At 39.9% G+C, this 17004-nt stretch overlaps 1 protein-coding gene across 6 annotated transcripts in view; it reads right to left on the reverse strand.

Annotated features, from left to right (window-relative positions):
• PDS5B (PDS5 cohesin associated factor B) overlaps nt 1–16761 on the reverse strand; it is a 175205-nt gene extending 158444 nt beyond the window's left edge. For all 6 annotated transcript variants that reach the window (XM_036905006.2, XM_036905005.2, XM_036905008.2 and 3 more), the window contains exon 1: nt 16607–16761. The gene's annotated coding sequence lies outside the window, so the exon portion shown is untranslated. The remainder of the gene's footprint in view (nt 1–16606) is intronic.
• Between the last annotated feature and the right edge of the window lie 243 nt (nt 16762–17004).

Here is a 17004-nt window from a genome sequence, read left to right on the forward strand (position 1 = left end):
TAAACACCGGCCCCAATTCTCCACACCTCCGAGAACCCAAACCCCCTGCAATGGACACTAAAGCTCCTCCCGCCAAGAAGCAGAGCTCATCTCCCCACATTCTGATTCTTGCTTGGCCACATGACTTGCCTTGGCCAGCTCAATGTGGCAGCAGTGACACTGTGCCAGTTTCAAGTGTAGGCCTCAAGGACTTTGCACATTTCCACTACTTCCCTTAGACTCCTGCCACCATCATGTTAACAAGCCCAGGTTTGCCTGATGACTGGTGAGAGACAGGTACCCCAGTCACCCTCTAACACCCAGCAGAGAGCCAGCCAACAGCCCAAAATGTGAGAAGCCACCCTAGGCCAGCCAACCACAAGCCAACCTCCCAAATGACCAAAGACTCTGTAAACTCTCTAAAGGAGAGGATTTGCATGTTATTCGTTGAACAAAGCACAGTCGTGTTATGTTCTGCAAAAACGTAATTTTTAAATTGTTTTTCAAAGTTAAATAGGATTAAAAGAGGTGTGTGTAGGTGCCATGATGGCAAGGGATGGACTGTGATGGGTTTTTATCATCAGTGAGCTTGCAACCACATTTCTCCAAATTCTGTTCCCTGTATGGGTGTGGGTGAGGGTTGGCCTCAAAACAAATTCCCATGAAATTCACAAAAGTGAGGCAGCAGCCACGATCAGAACATCAGCATAAGGTGAGGTATTACTGCAGTTCTCACAGGCTGTCATAGATCTTCAGGCTCACCACAACTGGTGTGGGGCAGCAAATGGGCCCATAGCAACCCCAGCTCCCGTCAAATCTCCTTTGCTTTTCCAAAAAATACTGGAGCAGGTTTGTGTGTAGCTCCAGGGTGAGGTGTGCCACACCTTCGACAGGTTATTTACTCATAGAAGTTGCCAGTTTGGAATCAATGAGAAAGAGACAAAGGTTCAAGTTTGGACTGATAGGTTCCAGCTCATTTCCCTAAATTCCAGATCTTTGCAGGTTCTTATTTAATCTTCCTCCTCTCCAACTTAATGGCTATCTTCCCTTCACAACTGCCACCCCTCCTGACTTCAAGTCTAACACCAGACTCAGGAGTAGGAGTGTACAACCAGTTCCTACAATTGGTAAAAATCCATCATTACAATAATTTTACTTCTTTAATCAAACCCTAAATGAAGGATATGGAAGTGTTATTTAGGGTTACAATACTGTAGAATGGACTGAATGCATCCACCTGTCTCTTCTCTACCTTGTAACACCCAACTGAAGAGAAAAAGGTAAATATCGTATGTTGGGGTTATCATATACCTCATTTTCCTCCCATCAGCGAAAATACTTAAGTGTTTAAATGAAGAATATTAAGTTTTCGATGCATTTACTTTCTCAAATAGCAAGTTCAAATTTTAAAGTCTACCTTCTCACAAAGACATTTACATTAAAACATCAAAATAAGCACCATCTGAATTCAAGAAAACAATTAACAATCAACACCTTAATATTTAGACTACACTAATATTAACCTTAGAATTGTGCTAGAAGTGCAAAACAAATCTATTAGATGTGTGTGCTGTCTCTACAACCAACTCACCCAATTCCCTCTTGAACACACTTTTTTTTTAAAGTCTGTTTAGTTAAAGCCAGACAATTGTAGAATTGACCTAAAGGGTCCTCTGGACTGAGCTGCTCCTCACTAACCATTTAAAGATAAATGAATGTCCAACAATCCTATTAATGAACATGAATTATGAGACAAATAGTTAAGACAAACATTAACATATTAGTACTTTTCCACAGAGTAGAAATACCAAGAAAAATAAAGGTTGAAGACAGTTGAAAAATGACATTTTCTTCCAACATTATCTGGTCCCATATGTCCCACTGTTGTCTATCAGAAGTTGCTGCTAAAAAAGGGGAGCATAATAATAATAATGCTAAAATCTAACAACAGTGCAGAGCTTTTATCAACTCATTAAACTAACCAGTCCACAGAAAATAATTGTAAATTCTAAATAAAATACTTTTAAGAATGATATGAAGGTATAAGAAAATGACCAAGGACAGGTAGCAACTGGAGATTTGACCACTGAAAGAAGGGAAGTACACTCAAAGAGATTCAAATTTATAGTTTTATTGATGGGGACACTAATAGTCTGCAACAGCATAAGGCCACTAGAACTGAAGCAGTAGGCTGCAATTATATTGAAGTTCATGGACATTCAGAAGGGAAATTGAGGAAAGGAATGAGCCACAGCAGAAGCCTCAAAAACTAATAGAAGCTCCTTCAAATTCACCTACCCCTGAGCTGCTTATGCTCACGGAAGATTCCAAAGAGCCTAGTGGAAAATAACAACTATAAACTGGAAAGTACTCAGCAGCAATTTCAGCTGCTGCCCAGTGCAGGGAAGACATGAGCCTGGAGTTTGAATCTGACCAAGTTACAAGGGCTGTGAACACACCTCAGGCTTTCTATACAGACCCTCTTAAATAAGTCTAAGACTAAGCCTCCCCAGTTCAAGATGATCAGCCAGTAATTTAACTATACTCATCAGAGGAAGATGAAGAGAATTTAGAGATGACGTATTGTCCACAATTCCATCTACAACTAAAACCTTGTAGACATGAAAAGAAACAGGAAACTGTGATCTATTATCAAAGGTGGGGAAAAAAAAATCAGTCAACTGAAATGACCATGAATTCAGAGGTGGGAATTCACAAGTAAGGACTTTACTGTAAATATGTTCAAAGACTTAACAGAAAACATGGTCACAATGGGGAATCTCAGGAGGTAAATATAAGTCATTAAAAAAAAAAGAACTAAATGAAGTACTATAACTGAAGCATACATTTGCAAATGGGCTTAGAAATATCTTCACCCCCATATTCACTGCATTATTCACAATAATCAAGACACACAGAACCCAAATGTCCATCAAAAGATGAACAGATAAAAAAAGATGCTATTTATCTTTTTATATATCATACACTTATGATGGAATATTATTCAACCATGAGAAAGAAGGAAACCCTGCCATTTTGACATGGATGAACCTTTGTGGGCATTATGCTAAGTGAAGTAAATCAGACAAAGAAAAATACTATATGACCTCACTTATACATGGAATCTAAAAAAACCAAATTCATATAAACAGTAAACTGGTGGTTGCCAGGGGCTTGGGGAGCTTTTATCAAAGAATACAAACTTTCAATCATAAGAAGACTAAACTTTGGAGATCTACTGTGTAGCATGGTGATTATAGTTAACAACACTGTTTTGATCTTGAAAGTTATTAAAAGAATAAATCTTAAGTGTTCTTACCACACACATACACACACAATAAGGTTAACTATGTTAGGTGACAGATGTGTTAACTAACATTATTGTGGAAATAATTTCATAAATATACATATATTAAATCGTGGCACTACACATCTTAAATTTACATAATGTTATTTGTCAATTATATCTCAATAAAGCTGGAAAAATAAGTAAATAAAGGGGGAATGGGCATAAGAGCATATTAGAAACATTACAAAAGGGTTAATGACCTTGAAAACAAATCAAAAGAAATTGTTCAACCTGAAGAACTGAGAGAAAAAGACTGAAAAAAAAAAAAAAACAGACTCAAAGACCTGCAGTACAATATTAAGCAGAATAACAAGAATCTTAGAAAGAGAAGAGTGAATGGGGAAGGAAAAGCATTTTGTCTTTTTTTAATTAAAGTATCATTGATATACAATCTTACGATGGTTTCACACGAACAACACTGTGGTTTCAACATTCACCCATATTACCAAGTCATCACCCCCTCTATTGCAGTCACTGTCTATCAGCATAGTAAGATGCTACGAAGTCATTACTTGTCTTCTCCGTGTTGTACTGCCTTCCCAATGACCTACCTATATTGTGACTGAGAATTATAGTGCCCTAATCCTCTTCTCCCTCCCCATCCACCTTCCCCAACCCCTCCCCTTTGTTAACCTCTAGTCCCTTCTCAGTGTCTGTGAGTCTGCTGCTATTTTGTTCCTTCAGTTTTGCTTTGTTTTTACATTCCACAAATGAGTGGAGTCACTTGGTATTTATCTTTCTCCATCTGCCCTATTTCACTGAGTGTTAATACCCTCTAGATCCATCTGTGTTGTTGCCAATGGTAGGATTTCTTCTTTTTATGGCTGAATAATACTCCATTGTGTATACGTACCACCTCTTCTTTATCCATTCATCTATTATATTGATGGACACTTAGGCGGCTTTCATATCTTGGATACAGGAAAGGTATTCTTAAATAGTGGTTAAAATGTCCCAAATTTGGTAAAAACTATCAACTTACAAACCAAACAGGCTCACCAAACTCTAAGCAGAATACCAAATGATTACTAAATAAAAGAAAAATACATATCAAATTGAAAATTAAAGACACACTGAAGATCAGAAAACAATTTTTAAAAATCTTTAAAGTGGTTTTAAAACAAGACTGTCAGTCCAGAACTGTATCCAGCAAAAATATTCTTGAAAAATAACAGTAAAATATATATGTATTAAACTAAATAGAGGCTGAAAGTTTTATCACTAGACCTATTATGTTAATGAATATTAAAGGACATTCTTCAAGCTGAGGGGAAATGACATCAGGTAAAACTTAGATTTACACAAAGAAATAACTTAAAACCTGAAATAATAAATATGTAGGTGTATACAAAAGGCTCGTATTCTTCTCTCTTAAAATCAGCACTGTGTTGAAGCAAAAGATAACACATCAACAGCACAAAAGTTAAAAGTAATTATGCTGTGCAAACAGTGCTTTGCTCTTTCATTTTACATGAAGTGGCATAATGTTAATGCTAAATAAACTATAAAAGTTAATTATGAATGCTATAATCCCTGCAGCAACACTAAGGAAATACAAAGCAGCATAGCTTATTAAAAAGCCAACAGAAGACTTAAAATGGAATATTAAAAATTTTTGGCTAACATAAATGAAGGCAGTAAAGGAAGGGAGAAAAGAAAAAACATAAATATAAAACACACCGTAAAATGGCAGACTCAAACTCAACCATATAAATAGCATTAAATGTAAAGTTACCAAACCCTCCATTCAAAGGCAGAGATTGCTAAATAAGTTTAATATTAAAAAGAAAAGAAAAAGCCCATTAAATATATGCTGTCTATAAGAAATGCACATTAAAAACAAAGGCAAAGGTTAAAAGTATAATGATATAAGAATTGTATCCCATGAATATAAATAGTGAACATAAAACAACTGGTATGGTTATATTACATTAGAAGAAAACAACATGAATAAAAGTTATCAAAGATAAAGAGATAATAGGTCAATTCATCCCAAAGGCATAAAAATCCTAAATGTGAATGCATCTAGTCTCAGAAAGCTTAAGGCAAAACTGCATGAAGGAAATGTATGAGGCAAAAGCAGACAAAGTTAGAGGAATAAACAAATCCAGTTACAGCTGGAAATTGTAACCTTCCTCTCTCGGTAAAAAAAAATCTGTCATGTGTATAAATCAAGGGTCAACAAACTGCAGGGCAGATCCATTGCTCTCTACCCATTTTTGCAAATAAAGTTTTATTAGAACACTATGTCCATTCACTTACATATTGCCATTGCTGCTTTTATACTGCAAGGGCAGAGGAGCTGCAACAGAGACTGCATAATCCACAAAACCTAAAATATTTTCTATATAGCCCTTTACACAAAGTTTTCTGATCCTAGTACTGATGACTTGAACACTACTATTAACCAACTTGACTTAACTGAATGACAGACTATACACTACACCACAACGTAACTCTCAAATTTCAAAAGAGAGAAATCTTAAGACCAGAACAGAATTATATTAGGAATCAATTATAACAAGCTATCTAGGAAAAACCAAAATATTTGGAAATTAAGCAATATACGTCTAAATAACTCATGAGTCAAAGAAATAATTACAAGAGAAATTAGAAAATATCTTGGACTGACTGGTAATGAAAAAACAACATACAAAAATTTCTGGGATGTAGTTAAGCAATGCTTAGAGGAGAACTTACAGCTGTACATCCTTATATCTAATAAGAAAGCCTTAAATAGAAATACCTAAATTCCCACATTAAGCAGCTAGGGAAAAAAACAAATTCAGAAAATAAAGTGAAGGAAATTATCAAGATAAGAGCACAAGTCAAAATAAAAGAAACCACTGAAACCAAAAGCTTTGGGAAGAAAATAAACTGCTAAACCCAGAGCAAAAACGGCCAAGAAGAGTATAAAATACAAACTAGCATAAATAACATCCAGAATAAAAGACGGATCACTACAGGTCTTACAGACATTACAAGGATCTTAAGGAAAATCATGAACTTTATGCCAAGAGTTTAGATATAGATAACAAATGAAACAGACAAGCTGCTTGAAAAACCGAGATAAAAGAGAAAATCTGCATCACCATATATTTACTAACAAAACAAAACCTGTTATCAAAAATCTTAGCCCTCACCCAGACACATACACCTCCATGCTTAGATGGTCATCAAACACTAAAAAAATAATACCAATCTTACACACAAACTATTTCTGGAAACAAAAGAGGAAACACTTGCTGATTAGTTTTAAATGGGTAGTATAACCATGCTACCAAAAGGCATCACAAGAAATGATAAATTCCTCATGAACACAGACCCTAAAATCCTTACTAGAAGACCAAATCCAGAAACAGATAAAAGGACATCATAGACAAGTGAGATTTCCCAGGAATGCAAGATTGGTTTGACTTTTAAAAATCAATATAATTCACATTATAACAGAATAAATGGTAAAACACAAATGCAATCATCTCAATAAAAGTAAAACAGGAAGGGGGATGCATTTGACAAAATTCAACACCCATTCCTAAATTTACAAATTAAAATCTTGTAAACTGGGAATATACGAGAACATCCTGCATCTGATTTCCTTTTATCTACAAAAACCCACTGTTGACATTCTATAATGGCGAAAAACAATGAATGCTTTCCCCTTAAGATTAGGAACAAGACAAGGATGGATGCCCATTCTCACCATTTATCTTCGACATTAAAGACGCTAGATGGTGCAGTAAGGGAAGACAAAGAAGTTAAAAGCTTATGGGAAAGGAAGGAATAAAACTGTCTTAAGCCACAGATAGTATGATTGTTTTTATAAAGAAAATCCTAAAGAATCTACTAAATGAATTGAAATAAGGTCAAAGGATACAAAGACAATAATTTTTTAAACTTTGCATTTCTATATGCTAGCATGAAAAAACTGAAAAATGAAGTTAATAAAGTTTATAAAATTTCATAAAATAAAATTTCATTTGTATTAGCATCAAAAAATCTTTAGGAATAAATTTAACACAAGATCTCTAAAGAGAAAATTAATATGCTACTTTTTATCATATGTAAGTTAATGTATTAACATAATTTATATTAACGTAACTAATATTAAGCCATAATAAACTTTTAATATTAACTATTTTAATATTTATTATATATTTTAAAATATTAAAAACCTACTTTGGTAGGCTGATGTAAAGAACTTGCATTTATATACATATGTATATATACATATATGTATGTTTATAGTACATGTTAAAATAAGGATCTAAATAAAAGGAGGAGTGCACAGCTGTATAAATAAAACTACCCCAAACTTAGCAATTGAGAACATTTGGTAGTTCAGTTTCCAGGGGTCAGGAATCCAGAATACCCTAGCTGGTGCTTCTGGCTCAAGGGTCTCTCATGAGGCTGCAGTCCACATGCGGTCAGTTCTGTGGTCAGCTAAAGACTGGAGGATGTGCTTCCAAGCTCACTCAAGGGTACTGGCAGAAGGCCTCAGTCTCTGTCATGTGCATGTTAGGAGACAATACTGCACAAGTCTCTTGCACCTGAGGCTCTGACTGCCTTTTGTTCCAGACTACCTTTTCAACAATTTCTTTAATTGAACACACTTGGAAGACAAAGTCTCCTCCGCAGCAAAGAGCAGGCAGGCATGGTTACAGAGCATTAAAAAACATGCAGGTTCTCTATGTTCAGAGCTCCTCTCCTAGACCACAAGCCATTGCATAGGCACATGTCATGTGTCCCCAGGCCCTCTTCGTGTTACCTGGTGTGAACTGGAACTCAAGGAACTGGGCAACAATGCTGATATTTGGTTACAAATAGCAAATAGTACTATCATATATTCACGGTAGTATAAAATGGAAAACAACTTCAAAAAGCTATGTCAGTTTTTTTATATACTTAAACATACACATGCCTATGAACCAACAATTCTATTTCTAGCTAGTTACTCAAAAGAAATGAAATCAACTGTTCACAAGAAAATCCACGTAGGTCTTATTCTTACCAGTAAAAAACTGGAAACCCAAATGTCCATCAACAGAAGAAAAGATAAACTCTGGCATATGCATCCAATGAAGTATGATTCAGCCATAAAAGAAAAACTGTGATACATCCAACCTCATGGATGAATCTGGAAATACATGTTAAGCAAAAGAAGCTAGATGCAAAAAAAGCACAGAGGTATGAAGACAGAAGAAAACTATGTTGTTAGAAATCAGAGTGCTTGATGAAGAGGGAAAGTGAATAGAAAGGGCAACCAGGGAACAATCTAGGGTGATGAAAATGCTCTACATCATCTTTCGGCTGCATGGATGTAAGTGTTGCACTTCATCAAAGTGAACACCTAAGATCTGTACATTTTTACTGTATTTAATTCACATCTCAATATAAATAAAAATACATTTTAAAAGTCAATGTATGAGTGCACTATATTAGCTTCCTATTTTCCTTTAGTCCTGAGTTGCCCATATGTCTACTTACAGTGCATATACTTGTGTATTCAGCACTTATTACCACCTATGTGCCAAACACTATGCTAGATTCCAAAGTAACAAAGTCCATGCCCTCAAAAGGGTAACATTCTGGGGCAAGGAAACACAGGCAGGTGAGGGTTTCCACTATAGAGGCATACACAGGGTCTTGGGAGAAAAAGAGCACTGCCCTTTGCCTGAGAAAAAGGAGGTATCAGCAACGCCTTTCCATTACGTGGAGCACTACTGTGGACATGTGGTCAAGCAGGAATGGACAATTATTAGCAGAGAAATTACCACACGCAAAAATGAGACAAAGGGTTTAACACGATAGGCATCCATGAGTAGTTCAGTACTTTTGGATGTTAGAAAACCCATAAGGAAGTAAAAAGAAATGCTGGCAAGGTAACTAGGTACCAGGTTAATGCTAAAATACTTGGATTATAGAGGCAGTGAAGAGCCATGGAATAGTTTTAAGCAAGGAAACGATACATTCAAATTTGAGATTAGAAAGACCACTCCATTAACAGTGTGGAAGATAGCCTGCAAGAAGTGAAATTGGAAGCAGAGCCCTGTCAGAAGGCAACTAGAGGCAAACAAGCAAGTCATGTTTACTTTCAGTAAACCAACCAATGGCAAATGCACTGAGGAGAAATTTAAGAATCTCCAAAGTGGACAGGAAAATGGGTAAAAATTAAGATCAGACAGTTCAAAGAAAAAAAATTGCTCTTGAACTTAGGAAAAGATGCTCAGTTTCACTAGTTTGAGAAACTGAGAAAAGTAAATTAAAACTCTGTAACTTATCATCTAAAACTTGGACAAAATGGTCCCTCCTTCAACAAGTTTTTCATGGTTCCTGCACTCAGCCTAACCTGATTAATTATGTCCTTTTATCAAATTTCCAATTTCAAATACTTTGTTTACACCTCCCTAAAAGCACTTTGCCTTCTCCTAAATGACATGAATGGTTTTTGCCACAAATCGAGTGTCCATGCACTTTGCACCAGGTAAGCATTCGGCCTGGCTTATCCCAAAAACAGATGAGTTAAGGGGTGAGAAGGTTTATTTTATGTAGACAAAATGTTCTAAAAGTAGGCTGTGGTTACTGGTGCACAAACGTGTGAATGTACTAGAAAACAATGACTGTATGCTGTCAGTGGGTGAATTGTATTGTATGTGAATTATATCTCAAGCTATTTTTAAAAATGAGATATCTGCTACTATCCCCACTTTATAGATTAAGAAACTGAAGCCAGGCAGGATTAGGTAATTTTGCCCCAGTGACACAGCTAGCTAGTTATGAAGACAGGATAAAAACTCAAGCACTCTTGACTCAAAGTCTGTGCTTAACCACCATGGTCTTCTGCCTTCCTTAAAACAGGGCTTCACTCATCAAGCGTCCCTTCAAATGCCTTAATATGCTCTGACTGCTATTCAAGTCTTAAATGCCAGTGACCTTCTGAACTCCAACTAGGGTAACAAAGCCTCCACCTAACAATGTTAACACCATAAAGGTAGGGGAGAAGGCAAGTCAAAAGCTGAAAGGAAAGGCACCAAAGAGACAGAGGAGAAAACAAAGAGCTCAAGGGCTGTATTTTAAAGCTTGCCATTTTGAGCATAAGACTACATGAAACATTATTGCTACTGCTTGATCACTACCATCAAAGTTGGTGGGAGGCCTAATGCAGCTGAGCTGGGGTTAACTGCAGGCTTCCTGGACTAGTCTGACAGAGACTGGGGTTTCTCAACCTTGGCACTACTGAAATTTGGGGCCAGATAATTTTTTGTGGTGGAGGGCTGCCCTCTGTACTATAGGGTATTTAGCAACATCCCTGACGACCTCAGACCACCAGATGCCAGTATCACCACTCTGCCCACTGCCACCCCAGCTGTGACAACCAAAATGTCTTGCCAAATGTCTTTGGGGGAGAAGTTAGGGAGGGAGGAGGTGTGTAAAATCACACCCAGGTGAGAACCACTGGCCTAGACTAGAGGTAATGAGGAGGAGGAGCCAGCTATCTGACGTTAACTAGAATATCTAACAACTGGAAACAGACAAGAACTTTTTAACAGCTTTACTGAGAAATCTTTGACATATAAAATTACATATTTACGGTATACAACTCGATGTTTTGATGTTTTATGCATTGCAAAAAGATCACCACAATCAAGCTAATTAGCATCACCACTACATAGTTACCATGTGTAGGTCGGGGAGGGGGTGGTGACAGAAGAGCATTTTAAACCAATCACTTCCCAAGCCAACTATGAAAAAACCCATTTCATAAAAAAATATAAAGCTGCAGGTAGGGGCAATACGTAGGAATTAAATAAGAACAAAACACATGTAGTCATGCTTCCATCCCCATTTCTGTACAGATCAGCATGTAAGGCCTCTTACACTCTAGCAGAATATCACCGATAGAGAGGCACTATTGAAGACCAGGAAACAGATCTAAAGGATGTTAGAAATGAGAATGCTCCCCGTGACTGGTTTGAAGGAAAATCCGTTTCCCTCATAAGAAAACCTGTAAGTCCTTCATCTCTGGAGGAACTGAAATAATAAAGCAAACCAATGACAGTATAAATAAAAACGAAATGACAGTTGGGGGTGGGTGGGAAGGGGAATGGTGAGACCAGAGAAGCAGACAGTAGGAGACAGAGCTGATCCTATAAAAATTTATTTGCCCTGACTCTTAAATCTCCCTTCCTGCCTTTATATATCTTCTGTTAACACCAAGTTAAGGGCTCTCAATACCCTCATATTAACCCTTGGCTTTTCAAAGCCTAGGGCTGCTCCTCCTCAAGGTGCCACAGGCTCTAAAATCTTATTCCTCTCTAAAAGTCCCACCTCCCTCAGTCTATTAGTCTGTAAGGGGTAGGTGGGGAGGGGACAGTCGCAGTGAATTATGCTACTAAATCAAAAGTATATGCTCCAAGTAACCTCCACTCAATAGGTATATTGAAAAAACTGTTCACCCACACTCATAATCAAACAAATGTAAACCCAAAACAAGATAAAAATTTCACATATCAAACTGGCAAAATAAAGTCCAAAGTTGGTGAACATGTAACAGGCATGTTTATATACTGCTGATTAGTATACACTGTTAGAACCTAAATGACTCAAAAGGAGTCAGAATTATGATACATCCATATAACAAAATATTCTAAATATTTTTAATTGTGTTGATCTAAATATGCCAGCATGAACACAGCTCTGTAACATTAGAGAAAAAAGTAAATTGCTGTTTAAAAAAAGTAAACAGCAGTACAGTAAAATACTATTTGTATTTTTTTTGAAAAGTAAACTTTCTGGAAACTTAACAGCAGGTTGCCTTTTCAAGGGAAAGAAGAGGACAAGCAGCTTTCATTTTTATTTTTCTGTACAATTATAATTTTTTTTAATTATGTATACATGTTTAACTTTTAACTTAACATATACCGTTCTCTGAAGTACTCTACTGCCCCCAGTCTTAACCACACTCTCACCACCACCAACCTCCAAACACACACACACACACACACCCTCCTCCGTCCCAATATCTGAAAGCTAACTAAAACTGCCTAACAGAAATTCAGCTAGTAAGTGATATATTTTGGAGATATATTTCAGATATATATCTAGGGCTTTTCTTTAAAACCTCTTCACTTCTCTAAAACAATGTTGGAAATGAAAAAAGAGAGAAAGAACCCCTACACTACCCAGGGAGCCATACACTCTAGTTTCCTTTAGGTCCCTAACCATGTTCTCTGAGAGAGTCAATGGTTATGGGTCAAGTATCTCCTTCTCCTATCAGTTTTATATCTAGTCTTGGCTAATTTCACTCTCCCACACAAAGAGCAACCTCAACTGCCACTCAGGAGGTTGGAAAGAGGTAGAAAAGCCTGCCCCTTCCTTGCAGAACCCCCTAACAGCAGGGCCCTACTCTGGTTTTTCTCAGCTCTCAGCACCTTGGTGCAGGTGGCCAGCCACTACTCTGAACTTCTGTAGGGCAGGGTCTCAGTCCTATTTATCGCATCATCCCTGGTACTGTATGTATAAGGAAGCTTAATATTTGTTCATTTTCACTGAATCAGGTCAGAGCATTCTCTGTCAAAGGAAGAGGCAGGTTAGTGGAGTACTTCTAGGTCATAGCCCTTTAAAGACGCCCCAAAATAGTTTCCTGCTTTAATCAGTCTTTCCCCCACTCCCCTTAGCTGACTTGTTAAGTTTTGCCTGGCTAAACCAAGTATTTTTAATTACTGCTTACTATTAACGTTTAATCACGAGAACACAATAACTATTATCGGTATTTTTAAATACCTCAAATTAATGGCTTTAAGATTGAAACTAAATTTTACACATCTGAGTTTAACTTCATGATTTCCTCACTGTGCATGATCACCCCTCTCAAGTTGAGCAATTACAGTCTCAAAGCAGAAAACCTACCCTTAATTTTGAACTAATTACTGAGAAAGGGTTATAAACCTCTTCCCAGTATTGGGGAAAATGGTTATAATCAGGTGGTTCCTAACAGTATAGCGTGGGGAAGAGCTGACCTCCACACTCCAAGGAGTCAGAACTGCAAACCACTTGACATCTTAAATAAGCTTAAAAAGTAAATACATACTTAGAGAAATTACTGGGTTTATTTTTAAACTAAGTATTTTTGGAATTTTTAACATTCCCAAATAGGAATACTCAAATACAATTTTCTCCAAATACCTATTGTAATTGAAAGTGACAAATGACTTGTGTAGCAAATTGAGTTTAAAAGTTAAAAAAAAATACACACTCATACACAAATACCTCTTATAACCAAATAAAGTTCAATACTAACTTCTAAATTACTCTGGCTTACAAGTTTCAGGAAGAATAAATAAATGTCATGTCAAGTAATGTTACACAGTGAAAGACCAAACAGTTCCAGGAGACAAGAGACATGCAAGCCGTTACATTCTGAGACAACTTAAGTGGACTGAATCCTGGATAGAAATGATTAAAACCAGACTCTGAAACAGATGGTTAACCTTGAAACTTTTTATTTCTGGGCTAAATGAATGAAAAGAAAAGGAGAATAATACACTACCTGGCAATAATTTTAAATATTGCCTGAGTCCTGAATAAAACAATACAGACCATGCAGAAGCTTTTAAGCTTCCAGGACATCTAAGGACTGCCCAATTCCACCAAATGAATGTGACTGTGACTATGAATAAATGAGTGAAATTACAATCTGAACTTATTTCTCATTCATATAAGCAAGTTGGAGATCATCTCTAAGTTTTCCCGTCACTAACACTGACAAAGGAAACACAAATTTACTCTTTTCTAATGCAAATTACATATAGTACTTGCCATCCCAGTCAAATCACAGTAAGTTCTGCTGTTAGTTTTAGGTACACAGGGTCAAAAAAAAAAGTAGCACTGAGGAAGCCAAAGGACAATCCCAATTCCCCAAGGAGGGAAAAGCAGAAAGAACTCTACCTCCTCTCAAAACAGTCCCCTCCTCACAAACTTTTGGATACAGTCTAACATTTCACTCACTCTTAACCAAGGGCAAGCGCTAATATAGGGTATCACTTGTTTTGGGCTTAACCAATTATTGATAGAGCCTAGACCTCAGAATACTACTCTTTGGGACTGTTAAACCTGCAGAACAATTTTAAAATAAAGTTAAAAATTAAAACAACTTTTATCCAACAGCCACCTCTGTAGAACTACTTGTCAAATACACTGAGTACAAAACAACTCACGGGAACAAGAATCATTATCGTCACATTACCTCCTCTAATTATTGGGAAAAGTGAGGCAAAAGAAAGAACAACACAGGAAGAGTACAAAAGCTGCTGTGAAAACAAAGTCAATACAAAGAGTATCAACTTCAACAAAAAAAGGAGAAAATAAGAAAGGGCACAAAGCGCTCCCCCCACCCCAAAGAAAAAGCCAATCCAAACACTACCATGTCCTTTAAAATCCACCTTAAAACCCAGTTAAGAGGATAACATTTTAAATAATCAAAAAAAAAGGCCACAAAGAAATTACTACTCAGCTACATCCATAATCAAAAGAATTAAGTGCACCATTTCTATACATATTTGTAAATTTACTTCGAATAATGAATGTTCTGACTTAAGATGTTTTTATAGTTGTTCTTAGAGAATAACTAGCTGAACCTAAGTCCCATGTTTCACCTACATATTCACCACTACAAATTTTAATTAGGTTTTCTGCTATCACTAGGTGATACAAGATTAGCTGTTCTACAAACTGACCTGCATACCACCACAGAAATGCTCATCTTACTGCCCCTAAAACTGCTAACACCCCTGACACCTGTACTACATAGATAAGAAGTGTCCTTTCTAACCCTTATTTTGCTTAATACCACCATTTCTGTGATTTCAACGATTTTACCTGACTACTCCATGAGTTAACACAGAAAATGCTCCATCTTGGAACTTTATCTACATGTGTTAGTTGAGAACAATGATTATATTGCCAATCAGGCTTTAAATAATTACGGTTTATTTATAGCTGGCCTCCTATATACTTGAATCTTTCAAGTTTACGAGGAAGACAGTGGTAGACTCCCAACTCACTCAAGCCTGCAGACCGACCTTCGAAATTAAAGCTTTATCCAAAGTTTCCGAACTATTAAACAGGGTGGGATCGTTCGGGACAGCACCGCCCATGTATCGTTTCATCACATAAGTATGAAAAGAGCGTTCATAGTACTTTCTTCAAAATAAAATAAAGGATTCCCTTTATTGGGTCCGTCAAGACGCCTAGAACGTGAGTGGAGTGGGCAGGGACCTGCTCTTACAAACCCTTCCCCGCGTGCACACGGTCCGCGGGAAGGAGTGCGGTAGGTAACACGTAATTCCGAAGACGACGCGCTGCATTTCAGGGTTTACAGCCATTCCCTCGAATAACTGTACCGCTGCGGAGCGCGGCTGCAACACATATACCACCAGCACAAGCCACATACGAGGTTTTTCCAAAACTTTTCGTGTCCCTGAAATAACAGCGCCCAACGTTAACTAGTCACCATTGCACACCCTTTTCATTGTCTTTCCAACTCGGAGGCTGCCGAAAGGAAAGCCAGAACCCAGTTGTCGCTTGGGAGGAGTCGCTCCAGCCCATGCAGGAGGTCCCCGGCACCGGCTCCGAGAGGCGCGGGCAGCGCGCTTTATGTCGGGCGACGGGCAAGGAACAGTGTAAAAATGTCAGCCGGGCGGCCCGTTTTCCGCGGCCGCAGCGCAGGCAGGGCGCCGCGCGCAGGGGGCGAGGGCGCCCGCGGCCCGCACGCCGCCCCGGCACGGCCCCGCGCTCCCCGCCCCGGGCCCGGAAGGGGGAAGCCCGCCGCGCGGATTCAACAGGAGCCCCGCGCCGCCCGCCCGCCCGCCGCCCGGGAAACGGCCGCCGGCCGCGGGACGCCGCGGGGGGAGGGGCTGCGGGGCGCGGACCCCGGCCGCGCGCGGGGTCTCCGCCCGCCGCCCTCGCCCCCGCCGCCGCCCCGGCCCGGGCCAGGGCGGCAAGTTTGACTTCCCGGGGCTGCGCCCGAGCCCGCGGCGCGCGCCGCCCGCGGGGCCCTCCCCGCCCCCACCGCGCCGCCCGGCCCGCGCCCGCTCCCCGGCCCCGCGCCGCCCCGGCGGCCGGCGGCTGCAGCGCCCGGCCCCCGGGCGAGTCCCGGCGGGCGGGCGGCGGCGCCTGAGCCCCGCCGCGGGCACAGCCGCGGTGGCGGGCGCTGAAAAATGGAGCGCGGCAAGCAGAGGAGAGAGACATTTTCTTTCCGTTAACTGAATTGTTCCCTACCTCCGGGCGTCCGCCTCGAGCCTCCTCTCGCTCCGCGGCTCTCCAGGATCCGCCGCCGCCGCCGCATCCAATCGCCTCCTCCCCCCTCCCCTTCCGCAGCCGGCCCCGCCGTGCCTCCTCCTCTCCGCTTCAAAATGGCGCCAAGCGCTCTTCGGCGGCTGCTCCAATCGAACCGCCGCGGACGGCGACCGAAGGCAGGCAGAGCGCGGCGCGGGTACGCAGCGCCCCCTGCCGACCGGACGCCCCGCGCGCGCGCCCGCCCGCCGGGCTCTGTTCCGCCCCGGCCCGCGCGCGCGCGCCTGGCTCCGCCCCCCGTCGCGCGCGCACGCAGCCGCGCGGGTGCGCCGCCGCCGGGGCCGCGGTGGCCGAGACCCGCAGCTGTCAGGGCTTTCTCCGCC

The sequence above is a fragment of the Manis pentadactyla genome, chromosome 2, assembly GCF_030020395.1.
Source record: "Manis pentadactyla isolate mManPen7 chromosome 2, mManPen7.hap1, whole genome shotgun sequence".
NCBI classification, from domain to species: Eukaryota; Metazoa; Chordata; class Mammalia; order Pholidota; family Manidae; genus Manis; species Manis pentadactyla.